Raw genomic sequence first — 15,311 nt, 5'->3', positions numbered from 1 at the left:
TCCTCTCTCCGTAGTACCAGCTTCCCATCAACATCAAAATCTGTCTTTTGCTTAGGTACTTTGCTTGGCCTAGAATATGAAGTTCCCTGGTTTGTCTGCCTTTTAATATTGCTTATGATAATTTTATTATGTAATCACATCTTGCCTCATACTAAGTGAAAGTCACAATTATCACAGCAGATTATAATTAAATAATATATTACTTCAAGATAAAAACTAATGAGAACATGTAACTTACATAAAAACGTTACCTTGGAAAGACACACTGGAAAATGTTTTACCTCCTGAGAATTTTGTGTTCTTATTTAAATGCTAATGAAACAAAAGTCCTATTGAACTTAAATTGTATGTTTGTGCATATCTGGCTATATAACTTGCAGGGTCCTGTGAGACATAAAAATGTGGAGCCTCGGGGGCGCCTGGGTGGCTCAGTCGTTAAGCGTCTGCCTTCGGCTCAGGTCATGATCCCAGAGTCCTGGGATCGAGCCCCGCATCAGGCTCCCTGCTCCGTGGGAAGCCTGCTTCTCCCTCTCCCACTCCCCCTGCTTGTGTTCCCTCTCTGGCTGTCTTTCTCTCTGTCAAATAAATAAAACCTTTAAAAAAAAAAAAATGTGGAGCCTCGGGGCGCCTGGGTGGCTCAAAGCATCTGCCTTTGGCTCAGGTCATGTGGCTCAGTTGTTAAGCGACTGCCTTCAGCTCAGGTCGTGATCCCAGGGTCCTGAAATCGAGCCCTGCGTCGGGCTCTCTGCTCAGTGGGAGGCCTGCTTCTCCCTCTCCCACTCCCCCTGCTTGTGTTCCTGCTCTGTCTCTCTCTCTGTCAAATAAATAAATAAAATCTTTAAAAAAATGTGGAATCTCTTGTTCAAAAATTATTAAGAATTTCAATATGGTAACAGCACAACATTAACTCCAAGCATGGGACCCTTATAAGAGCAGGGTTCTGAGTGCTCAGGTCACCTGCTCTGTATACACTTTTGCCCCCAACTGACCATATTTAGAACTGAAATTTCTCTAAAGGGAGTTCCTTTTTGCTTAAACTAGAAGGATATGAATAATTTAAAATTCATAATGTTTTGAAGATCTTGTTCAATGGACCTACGAGACAATCAAGAAGAAAATTAAGCCTATAAGAATGTGGACTTTGCAGGTGCACCTGGCTGGCTCAGTCAGAGAAGCGTGCAACTCTTGATCTCAAGGTCATGAGTTCAAGCCCCATGTTGGGTGTAGAAACTACTTAAAAAAATAAAATCTTTAAAAAAAAAAAGAATGTGGACTTGGCAGTCAATTCAAGGCCTGTTTTCATGGCTGCCTGGTGGGTTTATTGGTTGGCTTTAGGGATCCACAAACTCCCTCTAATTATAATCAAAATTGAGCGTGTGCATGTATGTGTATGTGTGTGTGTTTACATGTGCATTTTTTAGGGGAGAGCTTTCATCCAATTCTCAAAGGGATCAACAACCCAAAAAGACTTACGAACCACTGTTCGACGAAATTATTTCTCTTTATTTTGATGTTATCTCTATGACTAAACATGTTTTGCTTAAAGAAACCTCTGCTGGTAACTGGTTAAAAAAAAAAACTTTAAACAAAAGGGTTGGTGCAGATTTTTAAAACTATGTTTATTTTAAAATATAGAAAAAATATAAAAAGAGAAATATAAGGAATAAACAAGTACATCAGGATCCCAGTCAGAGAAATGAAATCTGCAAGGATCTACATTAAACCCTTATATCTTAGCTACTATCATCAGAAAACTTGAAAGATAGTAAAATTGATCTTTAATTACAATATTTATTATGTAATGGTATGTAATACTTACTGAACACTTATCATGTCTTAGGCACTGTTCCAATTATTAACTCACTCCATCCTCTTACCAACTTTATACTTCCCATTGTAGAAATGAGGAATCAAGCAAACAGAGGTTAAGAAATGACACACAGGGGCGCCTGGGTGGCTCAGTTGGTTAAGCGACTGCCTTCGGCTCAGGTCATGATCCTGGAGTCCCGGGATCGAGTCCTGCATCGGGCTCCCTGCTCGACAGGGAGTCTGCTTCTCCCTCTGACCCTCCCCCTCTCATGCTCTCTCTCTCTCTCTCATTCTTGCTCTCAAATAAATAAATAAAATCTTTAAAAAAAAAAAAAGAAATGACACACAATGGATGGTAGAGACAGGTCTTGAATTGGCCACAAAGTCAATATTCTTTTTAAGCTTCATTTTTTTTCTTCATTATTTAGTAGGCCTACTTAGCAAGATATCAATACTTCATAGAACTTTCAATTAGGAGGTATCAAGATTAAAGAATTAGAGCACTGAAAATGTACCCTTCCAGAAAACTTTTTTCACTCAGCTTCCAGGACACGACTCCTCAGTGGGTCTCCTCTTGTCTCTGCCTGGCCACTCCTTCTTCAGTATTTGTGTGGGATTTTCCCCTTCTCCCTATCAGGTCTTGAACCTCTTCTCTCCATCTATACACCCTCCTTAGGCAAAACTAATCCGGTCCCATGACTTTAAATGCTGTCCATATGTTGATGACTTTCAAATTTGTATTTCCAGATTGGGACACTCCCTTGAACTCTAGATTCATATATTCAGCGGCCTTCTCAACCTCTCCACTTGGAGTCTAATCAACATCTCAAACTTAGCCTGGCCAAAACAAACTGCTGATTCCTTCCTTCAAGACTCTCAGTCTCCTTAATTCAATAAATGGCAACCCCATTCTTCAGTTAGAACAAAAAACCTTGGAGCCATCTGTGTCTCTTCTGCCTCCCTCACACCCCATATCAAATCTATTGGCAAATGAGGTCAACTTAAACTTCAAAATATGTCCAGATGAATAGAAAGCAAAATCCATGTACTTTCTTAACCCAAACCACCATTATCTCTCTTATCTGGATTATGGCAAAGTCTCTGTGATGGGCATGAGAATATGCCTCTCAGAGCTCCCAGTGTGGAAGGATAATTGACTGGTGGTCCCATCCATCACTGAGTTCACATGGAGGCCACACGTCCCACAGACTGCTTCCAGCTTCTGGCTGATTAGGAATACTGGGACAGGTCCATTCCTGGGAGACGAGTGCTTTGCTGGTGGGTGACTTTGGCTCAAGGACTCTCTGTTGGCCTTACGACATTTTCATAGAATTGCAGGGGGTAGTTTCAGGCTGCCCCATCTGACCTTCCTGCCCCCCATTCTGTCCCTTATCTGGGTCAGACCTACATTGCAGTCTGAGGGCTCTTAACATCTATTCTGGCCCCTTTCCATGTGCCCTCTCAGGTGTTCCTCTTAATGAATCTCTCACACATCTAATCCCAACATGGCTTCTCAGAGGACTCAGACTAGCATAGTCTGTTCATTGGTCTTCCTGCTTCCACAATTACACTCCTACAGTCTCTATACAGCAGCCAGAAGGGATCAGGTGAAAACCAAACTCTTTACCTCTGGCTCTGGGTTCTACACGATCTGGCCCTTGCTTTACCCATAGATCTCGTCTCCCTTCTGCTGACTCTGCTTCGGCCACACAAATCTCCTGGCTATTCTTAACCCTTTAGGTATGGTTTGTTTGCCCTTGCACTTGTCTTTCTGTCTGGAATGTTTGTGCCCCAGACATGTACATATCTTGATCCTTCTCCTCATTCAGGTCTGTCACTCTCTATCCTCTTATCCTGCTTTATTTTTTCTTCATGGCGTTTACTCACCATTTGACATATTAGGTATCTATTTTGTTCATTTGCTTGGTGACTCCTTCTCCCCACTACAACACAAGTGCCATGAAAACAAAGACTTTGTATTCACTCCCATATCCCCAACACAAATAAAAGTGTCTAGCACATAAGTACTTAATAAATTTTGTTGAATGAATAATGATTTTTTTTAGAAGGCAGGCAGGGGCAGAGGGAGAGGGAGAGAGAGAATCTTAAGCACACTCCATGCCCAGTGTGGAGCCTGACATGTGGCTCGATCTCACAACCCTAAGATCATGACCTGAACTGAAATCAAGAGTCAGAGGCTTAACTGACTCAGCCACCCAGCTGCCCTTGAATAATAAATTCTTACTAAAAATCATGTATAGGTCATAAAAATCAAAGGAATTTACAAAGCTTAAGTTTGATTAGGAACATCGGAGTTTTCTGAAGAATGAAAACACAACTAGAAAAATTAGTACCATAAGTAATTAAGGACATACATTTTTGTTTTCTTTTTTTGCTGATTATTAAAAAAATGCAAATTTTTTTAAAAAACAAAACTTACATTTATCACTAATCTATTTAACATAAAATATGAAGTAGTATTTTATTGCAAGCAAGCTCAAGTCACACTTAATTAGCTGGATTATAACCAGGAAAGTGCTAAAATATCAAGGGAGTAAAAGCTGTCTTTCTATGACTTTTGAGAAAGTAAGTGATACCAAGGAATAGTTAGAAATCTATTTTTTTTTCAAGCTTAGAGAGAAAAATATATAGGAAAAATTCAAGAATCTCCCTAATGCTGGGAATATATGACAGCAAATTATCTTACTGACCGTAATGGGAAGTAATTGGAAATATATCTGAATTTCTGTGAGATTTAGTGAAATTGGAATCTTGAACACACTTGAGATTAATTTAAAAAAAAAACCCATGTTGTCATGAAACTCAAACCTACTTTCCTACTTTTCCCCTGTTTTTCTCCTTTTCCTCTACTTTTCTAGCTGTATTCTTAAAGGAAAAATAAAATCAAAACATTATTTAATCACACTTAGAAAATTTGAGTCCCAAACTGTAAGTCAACAGATCACGCAAAATTTCTCTGACATAATAGTTATGTGCATCCAAATGGCAGACTCCATGGCATGGAAGCGGAAGCCACAAAGTGCCTTTTTTGCAATCTGCCCTTCTCTGAATATTACATTTAGAGACGACAGACAGAAATGCAGACGTAGATCCTGCCATTGATTCACTGTAGGGGAGGTCAGAATTCTTGAAGTATTTAAATGATAGAACTACTATCAGGACTCTATGCCATCTTTGTCAAGTGATTAAAAGAAGGCAAGTAGAAATTACAGTTCTGGTCTTACCACTCAGCTATTGCACACACTTGAATTAGTCCTCTCAATCCTTCCAGAAATTATGGCAAGAAGATGTAAGCATGTTTTAGAAATGCTTATGTATTATTATGGGGACAAAGAAAATTTTTACCTTACTGAATTTTATTCTGCATTCCATGAGGAAGCATGATCCAGTTTTCTTTCTTTTCCTCTTTCTTTCTTTCTTTCTTTCTTTCTTTCTTTCTTTCTTTCTTTCTTTCATTGATGAAAAAGCAAAACTGTGATCCATTGAACCTTTTTTAGGTAGTGCATGTGTTCAGTACAAAAGAAGTCCAAGATATATCAGAATACAGCATATCTAACAGAATATTGAGTTGAGAGCCTGCAGCCCTCTGTTCTCATTTTAAGTTGGACACTAGCTTTCTGACTATGAGTAAGTTTCAAAAAGTCTCAGAATTATTGATCTATTGTTAACAAATTACAATGAACATGTATTATCTCCCAGGTTCTGGGAGTGGGTTCAGGGGTGGCTTAACTGCTTCTGGCTCAGGGATCCACATGAGCTTGCAACCAAGATGTCAGCTAGAGCTGCAGTCATCTGACAACTCACCTGGAGCTAGAGGCTCTGCTTCTAGGCTTGCTCGCGTGTCCAATGGCAAGAGGCTCCAGTTCCTCTCCACGTGGGCTCCTCCATGGGCTTGCTCATGAGATGGCAGCTGACTTCCTCCAAAGTGAGTGATCCAAGAGTGAGAGAGTAACAAGGCAGGTGCTGTGATATCCTTTGTCACCTAAACTCAGAAACAATTACCATCAATTCTGCTGTATTCTACCGCTCACATAAGCTGACCTTGATGCACTATGGGAGAGGGAACGACACAAGGGTGTAAATAGCAGAAGATGGGAATCACTGGGGAACATCTTGAAGGCTGCCTACCACACTCTCTGACCTCATTTTCCTCATCTATAGAATGAGGTCTTTTAACTAGATGACCTTTAAGACTGGGACCTCCTCTCTCCCCAGTGCCACTTCCAGACCTTGATTTTCACTCTCACGTAGAAAATCCTGTTCCTATCACTCAGCCATCAAAAAGAATGAAATCTTGCCACTTGCAATGATGTGAATGGAACTAGAGGGTATTATGCTGAGCTAAGTCAGTCAGAGAAAGACAAATACCATATGATTTCACTCATCTGTGGGATTTAAGAAACAAAACAGATGAACATAGGGGAAGGGAAGGAAAAATAAAATAAGATGAAAACAGAGAGGGAGGCAAACCATAAGAGACTCTTAACAACAGGAAACAAACTGAGGGTTGGTGGAGGGGAGGTCGGTGGGGGATAGGGTAATTAGGTAATGGGCATTAAGGAGGGCACTTGATGTAATGAGCACTTGGTGTTACATGCAACAGATGAATCACTAAATTCTATCTGTGAAACTAATAATAAAGTAAAATAGAAAGGAAATCCTATTCCTCTTAGCTTTAAGCCATATGGCTGTACCAACCTCCACCCATCCATGTTGCTCTCATTTCTAGACTTCCTGGTCACCATCCTTCATCTCTGTAACTTAGCACCTGACCTACAGTTGTCCTTTTCACTCCAAGTCCTGCCATTATTCTAAGACTTCCATGTCCTCATGGGTGACCCATCCGTTACCATGGCCTTCAAGTTACTTAACCTCCTCATCTCCAATGCCCTTCCCAGCCACTTCATTTCAGAACCCATTCCATACTAATACCCTGAATTTGTCATCATCAAAACTGTTCAACTTTGTAAACAATAAATGCAATCACCTTACTCTCTCACTATAACTTCCTGTTTTTCTGATTCTCTAATCAATCGTCCCAAGATGGGTTCCCAGACCTGGATGGAACTTTCAGGAAACTGTGATATCTACTTTCTCTGTATCAGATCTCTCTTGTCTTCACTTCATATTGGATTTTAAAGTCCATCACTTGAAGAACCACTCTCTGGAGAGATTCCTCACCTCCTTTGTCTCATGATCTTTCTTTCACATCTGCCTGGGAAAGCCTTAGTCCTGATTGCTTTCAACTGACTATCTTATACCTTCTCTATCACCTACAACCAGGCAACTGAAGGCTGCTGGAGAAAAATCACATGACTGTTGGCTAGATAGATGGTCCTCACATTCACACAGGCTTCCATAGCTGTCCACCAGTTTCATAGTCAAGGTCCCCTAGTCAGCACTCTCTTCCAGTCCCACAGAGACTGTTTCGAATACTCCCCACCTTCCTCAAAACTCCATATCTGCCCCTGCCACCTCTTCCTTCATCCTCATTTGCTCTTTTACTTTCCAAAGAAAATAAAATCCATTAGCTGAGACTCTTTGTATCCAGACCCATTCTTTCCTCCTTTCCTCTTACAACGAAAGAAGAGCTTCACTTCTGATCTGAAGTCTGCCTCTGCCTAAAATTCCATTCCCTCTCACCTCCTCAGAAACGCTGACATTTTTTTTAACCCAGTGCAATCTCACGTCCACATTCCCATCTTCCCTGAAGTAGTCCCTTGTTTTATTCTGTTGCCTTCTTCTTTTGTCTAAAACTACTGTCCACTATGATACCACTAGCCCCATGTAGCTGTTTTGCACTTGAAATATAGCTAGTCCCAAATGATAAATCCTCACCAGGCTTCAAAAACTTAGTATTTAAAGAAAAGAATGTAAATTATCTCTTTTATCACTTTCCATATTGATTGCATATTGAATGTATAGCTTTCTGGAGGGCAGAACAGGATAGCTAGATTGGCCTCTAATTCCCAAATATTCTATTCTGTGACCTGGCATTATGAAGTTATCTGGTCCACTTTATCTGAATGACATAACACATTTTCCTCTGTATATATACAAAGTTAAATTCCTCACAATGTTGAGCCCATTATAAAAAAATGCTATCTCTATTCATGAAGTAAAAGAAATTAGTTATCTGTTACTTTAATATTAACTGTATTCATAAAGTAGATAACTATGTAATGACTATTTTTTTCCAGGAAAGTTAAATGTGACTATTTTCTCCTTTATCTCCTTTATATAATAATATACTATGATATGCTATATTACATTCAGTGTATATTCTCATACACTATACTATGTGTGGTATTTATATGTAAGATTAATAATGCTGCAGATGCTATTCATACTTGAATATAGGAGTTTTTTGAATTTTAGCCCACTGGAGCCCATTCCAGACCTCTGATCTCAGAACAATAAGATAATAATTTTTTATTGTTTTAAGCTACAAAGTTTGTAGTAAATTGTTAAAGCAGGAATAAGAAACTTATACACTAATTTTAGACTATAAAGTCCTTTTTAAAAAAAAAGCTATATTATTACATAGTTTCTGTGGACCAGGAGTTGGCATAGGTTTAGATTGGTCCTCTGCTCAGGGTTTTACACAGAGTGCAATCCAGGCATGCGCCTAGCTATGCTTTCTTGCTGGTTATCGGTCAGGGGCTGCTCTCAGCTGCTAGAGGCCCCCAAAGTTCTTTGCCAGATGACCCTCTCACAAATGGCTATTTGATTCTTCAAGGCTAGCATGAGAATCATTCTGACCTCCAAACGCTGCTTTTATTTTATTTTTTTCATCACGATAAGTCCACTCTTTAATCCCCATCACCTATTTCACCCACCCCCAAACACATATCTCCCCTCTGGTAGCCATCAGTTTGTTCTCTATAGTTGTAAGTTTGTTTCTTGGTTTGTCTCTTTTTTTTCCTTTACTCATTTGTTTTGTTTCTTAAATTCCATGTATGAATAAGATCATACGGTATTTGTCTTTCTCTGACTTATTTCGCTTAGCATTATACTCTCTAGCTCTATCTATGTCATTGCAAATTGTAAGATTTCATTCTTTTTTATGGCTGAATAAGATTCCACTGTGTATATATACACCACATCTTCTTTATCTATTCATCTATCAAGGGACACTTGGGCTGCATCCATAGTTTGGCTATTATAAATAATGCTGTTATACATATAGAGGTGCATGTATCCCTTTGAATTAGTGTTTTGTATTTTTTTGGGTAAACACCCAGTAGTTCAATTACTGGGTTATAGGGTAGTTCTATTTTTAATTTTTGGAGGAAATTCCATACCGTTTTCCACAGTGGCTGCACCAGTTTGCATTCCCACCTACAGTGCAAGAGAGTTCCTTTTTCTCCACATCCCTGCCAACACTGGTTGTTTCTTGTGTTTTCGATTTTAGCCATTCTGACAGGTGTGAGGTGATATCTCATTGCAGTTTTAGTTTTTTAGTTTCTACATCATTTATTTCTGCCCTAATCTTTATTATTTCCTTCCTTTGCTGGGTTTGGGTTTTGTTTATTCTCCTTTTTCTAGCTCCTTCAGGTGTAAGGTTAGGTTGATTAGTTGAGATTTTTCTTGCTTCTTGAGGTAGACTCTCAAGTCTTTTGACAGTTGTTACCTATCAATGAGTTTGTACATTATGTCTCTTGCTGAGCAGAAATACTTCATTTGATATGGTAAAATCCCTCAACGTTCCTCTTTACGGTTTGCCTTATGGAGTCTTGTTTAAGAAAATCTTCCCATTCTATAGTCTCTTACATTTTCTTCAATTTATTTATACAGATTTACCTTTCATTTTTACATCTGTAAACCATTTGGTATTTGTTTTTATATATATTGTGAAGAGACCTAGCATAAATTTTTTCCTTATAGCAATACAGATATTTTTCAATAGTCTAGACTGTTAAATTGGTTTATTAGTCTCTTCCTACATTATAACTGTGCTATTTTATTGCTTTGGCTTTACAATTGTTCTTTTTTTAATTGAGGTAAAATTCACATACCATAAAATCAAACATTTTAAAGTGAACAATTCAGTGGCATTCAGTACATTCACAGTGTTATGCAACCACCACCCCTATCTAGTTGCATAAGTTTACAGATGCTTTTAATATTTGGTAGGATATGTTCAACTTTGCCTCAGTTTCCTCATCATTAAACAAAGACAACAACGTAACGTAACTCAGAGTGGTTATTAATATATTTTTAAAACAGTATATATTAAGCCCTTAGAATAGTGGTTGGTAGGAGCACCTGGGTGGTGCAGTTGGTTAAGCGGCCCGACTGTTGGTTTTGGCTCAAGCCATGATCTCAGGGTCGTGAGATTGAGCCCCACATTGGGCTCCATGCTCGGTGCAGAGTCTGCTTAAGACTCTCTCCCTCTGCCCCTTCCCCCATGTGCTCTCTCTCTCTCTCTCAAATAAATAAATAAATCTTTAAAAATAAAAGAACAGTGCTTGGTCTTAGCTAGTATAAATATTATTATATCATAGTATTGCATTATGGTAAACAAACAAACACACACACACAGGCCAGGATGATTGATTTTAACATCTTTGCAGGTACCTCTGCCTCTTCCCAGACTCTGTATCTTGATGAGCACTGGGCTTATTTCTTCAACCTCTTCTCTACCCTATCTACATTCATCCCATTGGTGATTGCAACCAGATTCATGTTCTTAAATTTTCATGTAATCCTTGACCTCCCCACTGAGCTCTACACTGGTATATCCAATTGCCTATTCAGCATCTCCACTTGGATGTCTACTAGACATCTTATAGATTGAAAGCAGAACTCTTGATTCCCCCCTCTGAAAGTTCACTTCTCCCTGAGTATTTTTCATATTTAGAAATGACACCATCATTACAGTCATTCAGGCCAAAACCTTGGTGTCCTCCTTGATCTTGCTCTTCCCTCATTCATATCCAATTTTTCAGCAAATCTTGTCTGCTTTACCTGTGAAATGTATCTAGAGTCCAACTACTTCTCAACATTGCCTCCACCAACAAGCCACCATTGCCTCCTACTGGAATAACATGAGTCTCCCATCTGGACTCCCTGCTTCTATTCTTGCTTTCCCTTTATTTTCCACATAGCTACAGTCAGAGTGATCTTTTTAAAAATGTAAATTGAACATTTCTGTTCAAAACCATCAAATAGTTTCCAGTTTCACTCAAAATAAAATCCCAAATCCCTATGCCTTTGCCCCCCTGGTGAAATCCTCTGGCACTTGGTCTAATTGAGACAACCATAACCTAGCAGGTGTTTTGGAAATTCATGGAGGACTATAGCAGGGAACAGTACTAGACATCCTGCAATATACGGGATATTCCCATAAAAGAAAGAATTGTCTCTTGCTCTATAGGATTCTTGAATTTCTGGCTGGATATTGACGTAGGTGAAAAACCCATTTACTATTAGTTGAGAATTTAATATGCAACACAATGTCCAGGAAAGCACTACTCTGTAAATTAAGGGGAAGTGGCACACTATTTTGTTTGGAACATTACCAACAACTGCTCACCACTTTGAAATCACATTATTCTTGGCAACACCATTGGCTATTTGCATTATTTGTATAACACACCTGAAGAAATTTATAGCTATCATCTTCATGCTGATTCCACATGTAGATATAAACATCTTTTATCCTCCTCTATTGTAATTGAGTCTCTGCATTTATATGTTAAAACACACATAATTCTATTAAATTTGGTCCAAATCCACCCTCCTTAACTCCACTTTCTGGTGTAGGTCTAGAAAAGGGAAACTGTTATTTCCCTTTACCAGGTAACGCTGTGCTCACTTGTGCCAGCAGGGGGTGCTAGAGGGAGGGTATGAGGCAGAAGAAGAAAAGCGCCTCTTCTGTCCTGTGTGGTTCCTGCCATTGTGACTTCAACAACACTACTTTCCTCTGCTAATGGCAATTGGCTCCAGTCTTTAGCTTCTTTGGCACTTCCAAATGAGCCTTAAGGTGCCCCCCTTGCAGTACTGGTATGAGCAGGACAGCACCTCTTTCTCAGGCGACTAAGCCTTAGGTCTATGTGGTCCCTCTTCCAAGCCTCTAGTTTCTGAAAACACCAACCTCTGCTCTTTGTTCCTCTGGCAGGTTATTATATATGGGCCTCAATGTTTGCTTTTTTAGTCCTTCAAGCTCCACTGCAACACATTTCTTATATTATTTTTTTAAGCTTTTATTTTATTTATTTGACAGAGAGAGACACAGCGAGAGAGGGAACACAAGCAGGGGGAGTGGGAGAGGGAGAAGCAGGCTTCCTGCTGAGCAGGGAGCCCGATGCGGGGCTCGATCCCAGGACTCTGGGATCATGACGTGAGCCGAAGGTAGCCACTTAAGCGACTGAGCCACCCAGGCGCCCCAAGCCTCCCACTCCTGATATCAGCTCTGGTCATGATCTCGGAGTTGTGAGATCGAGCTCTGTGTCAGGCTCCGTGCTCGGGAGGAGTCTGCTTGAGATTCTCTCTCCCTCTCCCTCCACGCCCCTCCCCCGCCCCCCACACACATGCTCGCTCGCTCTCTCTCTCTCAAATAAATCAATTTTAAAAAATTCCTCTGCTGAGATCACTGGTGTGGTTTCTGTTTTCCTGACTTCATTCTAACGAGTACTTGGTGCCAGAGCAGTTCTGGGAAACAGACCCTTGAAGATGGGATTTGGGATTGTTTGGTTATATCCTCAACTTTGCAATCACCTGAGCTCTTTGCTAGTAGAAAATTGTTATCTGGTTATCTGTGGCCATATAAGGCATCATGATTACCTAAAGTGTCACCTGTAGTTGATTGTGCCTACTGAAACAAGTGGTCTGGGGGACCAAGTAGTGGCTGCACTTGGTGATGAGTTATGGTAATAATGATGACTACAAGAACTGTGGGGTCAATGGCTGCTTCTGATCATGCTGGAGAGCTTATGGAAAGGGAAGAACAAGATCAGGGTTTTCAACTTTCATCTCAGGTCACAGCCAAGGGACTAGAGAGTATCTATGGCAGCCCTAAGATAATCTACTATTTCTCAGAGCAGCAGGGTCAAACTTACTGAAAATCATATCCAAAATTTAGTTGTCTGAGTTGTAAAGTAATAATTTAAGTTGAATTCACAGACTATGCATGTCTCTTATGTTAAACTTATGGCATTAAGAAGGAGTAGGCTTGAATGGGACCTCTGATGGAATTGAACAAAGATGAGAATTTGAACTCCCAGGTCTCTCTGAGCCCCCTCTTGCCAGCATAGCCTGCTCTCCTGTGTCTGAGGAGACTAGATTCACTTAAAGATCTCCTGTAACCTCACTTTAGGGAAGTCGCCGTGCAAAGACATGCCAATCATTCTCAAGACGCACCCTGACCATCCCTGAATGACTCTAAACTCAAAAGTAGAGTCCACTTGGCACACTCCAAGGAGATGAACACAAAGTTTGGCCTAGGACGACATAGCTATACTCTCAAAGAATTTCCAGATTTTTCTAACAAACAGAAAGATAAAAACTTATATATAAAGACTAAAATGTTGGAAATGGATTGAAGAGTATTACTCCAAGGAGGAAAGAATACAAAATAGGATCAGGGCAAATGTACTGATATAAATGCCCTTGAAAGAGATTCCGGAGATAATGTGTAAACTAGCAAAACTTACCAGCTTCCCACCACACTGCCGGAACTGCTTGATGGCCTGATGATTTCAAGGCAGAAAAATCAAAACCCTTTATTACTGTTTAAGCCAAATGCAGGACTAAGATTATTACCTGACAGATGCTGTTTAACAGCTCCAAACTTCAGGCTGAGGTCCTTACTTTTTTTTTTTTTTTTAAAGATTTTATTTATTTATTCATGAGAGACAGAGAGAGAGACAGAGGCAGAGGGAGAAGCAGGCTCCCAAGGAGCAGGGAGTCCGATGCGGGACTCGATCCCAGGACCCTGGGATCATGACCTGAGCCAAAGGCAGACGCTTAACCGACTGAGCCACCCAGGCGTCCCTGAGGTCCTTACTTTAAAAGGGACTTTTCTTAGGAAGACTTGTTTCACAGTTAAAGTCAGCGTTGTTAGTAGCAGACCTACTACTTCTATTATCCATACCACGGCTCCTTCCACAGTGTCAGCACCGAGCCAACGGTTCATAGTGTAGATCCCACTTTTTCAGTTCACACTTGTCAAGTCAGTTCCTACAACTGCAGTTCTGATTAATCCACAAATGGATTAATCCACAATGTATGGGGACCCAAAACATTCTCATCACCACCAACATGGTTTCATGACAGCATGCAGTGAATGAGCCAGACTCATTTGAAGAGAAAACAAGATGATGACCACTATAATACCATGTAAAAGAAATATAATCTAGCCTTGATGCATTTCCGGGTAATGAAATGAAGCACTCTAGACCCTCTCAAGTTGCATCTTAGAAACTTTAATGAAATTGCAAAAACCTATGAAATTGGTTTTATAGAGCATGAGTGGGGGGAAATAGGAGGATGATAAGGGAAGGAAAAATAACACTCCTTTAAATACCATTTTATATAGGTCTATATCAGTCAGGATTCAGTCAGAGATCCAGAACCATTAGGATCTCTCTCTCTCTCTCTCACACACACACACACACACAGATTTGTTACAAGGATTAGACCTTACGCTGTGGTGGGAGCTGATAAAAACAGTCTGTGTAAGGCTTTGTATCTGATGCTAGACCTTGAAATCTGCAGGCTGGCAGTTGAGAAGAGGGGTTGTCAAATGGTGACTGGAGTCTGTGTCAGTCTCACTGTCTCCAGCTTTAATGATGTGGGTATCATGCAGGAGAAGCTGACGCCCTGTGTCCCAGAGATAAGTGCACATCTGCAGGAGGAGTCAGAGAGCTGAGGGAAGATCCAGGGGAAGGTGAAGCAGCTGTGGGCTGCCTGCCCACACCACACCAAGGAGGTGAGTCAGCAGACAAACAACAATGTGCATGAGCTGCAGAAGCACCCAGAGACCCTTACCCAGTCTTCTGAGCGTAAAAAGATTACATGTCTGCTGCTGCATGTTTGCGCTGCACATCTCACACAAAAATGTCTCTTGTGGCACACCCTAGCTGGAAACATATAGGGGAGGGAATTATGGGAGATGTAGTTCAGCCCAACCTATTCGCCACACTACAAAGCCTCTGCAGTCGATGGATTCCCTGTCAACTTGGCACACATACACATCTCTTTAAATTCACTTAATTTCCAAATGAAGGCAATTAAAAGGTCAAGTTTCCACCTAATACGTACAATTATCCCATATATAACTAAAACCACATTAATCATATTCCCAAAAGAGGCTATGAAATCTCTTTCTCATCTTTGGGTGATGTTTATTCCTCTTTGAGCTAATTTATACTCTCTCTTTTATACCCTATAATTTAACTACTGAGATGATAGGGGAATAAGAAGGGGAAGAAAACAGGTTTTTGGTATATATATAAAAAAACATAAATATAAACATA

The 15,311-nt window shown here is 40.1% G+C and overlaps 1 long non-coding RNA gene across 1 annotated transcript in view; it reads right to left on the bottom strand.

Annotated features, from left to right (window-relative positions):
• Nucleotides 1–15,311, bottom strand: part of LOC145722132 (uncharacterized) — a 35,915-nt gene that overhangs the window by 5,413 nt on the left and 15,191 nt on the right. Inside the window, exon 2 of the long non-coding RNA XR_014146181.1 lies at nucleotides 5,635–5,812. This is a non-coding gene — a long non-coding RNA (uncharacterized LOC145722132). The remainder of the gene's footprint in view (nucleotides 1–5,634; nucleotides 5,813–15,311) is intronic.

Source organism: Leptonychotes weddellii, chromosome 6 (genome assembly GCF_054177405.1).
Source record: "Leptonychotes weddellii isolate Sample4059 chromosome 6, ASM5417740v2, whole genome shotgun sequence".
In the NCBI taxonomy this organism is placed as follows: Eukaryota; Metazoa; Chordata; class Mammalia; order Carnivora; family Phocidae; genus Leptonychotes; species Leptonychotes weddellii.
This window is presented reverse-complemented; position numbering and strand designations above follow the sequence as displayed.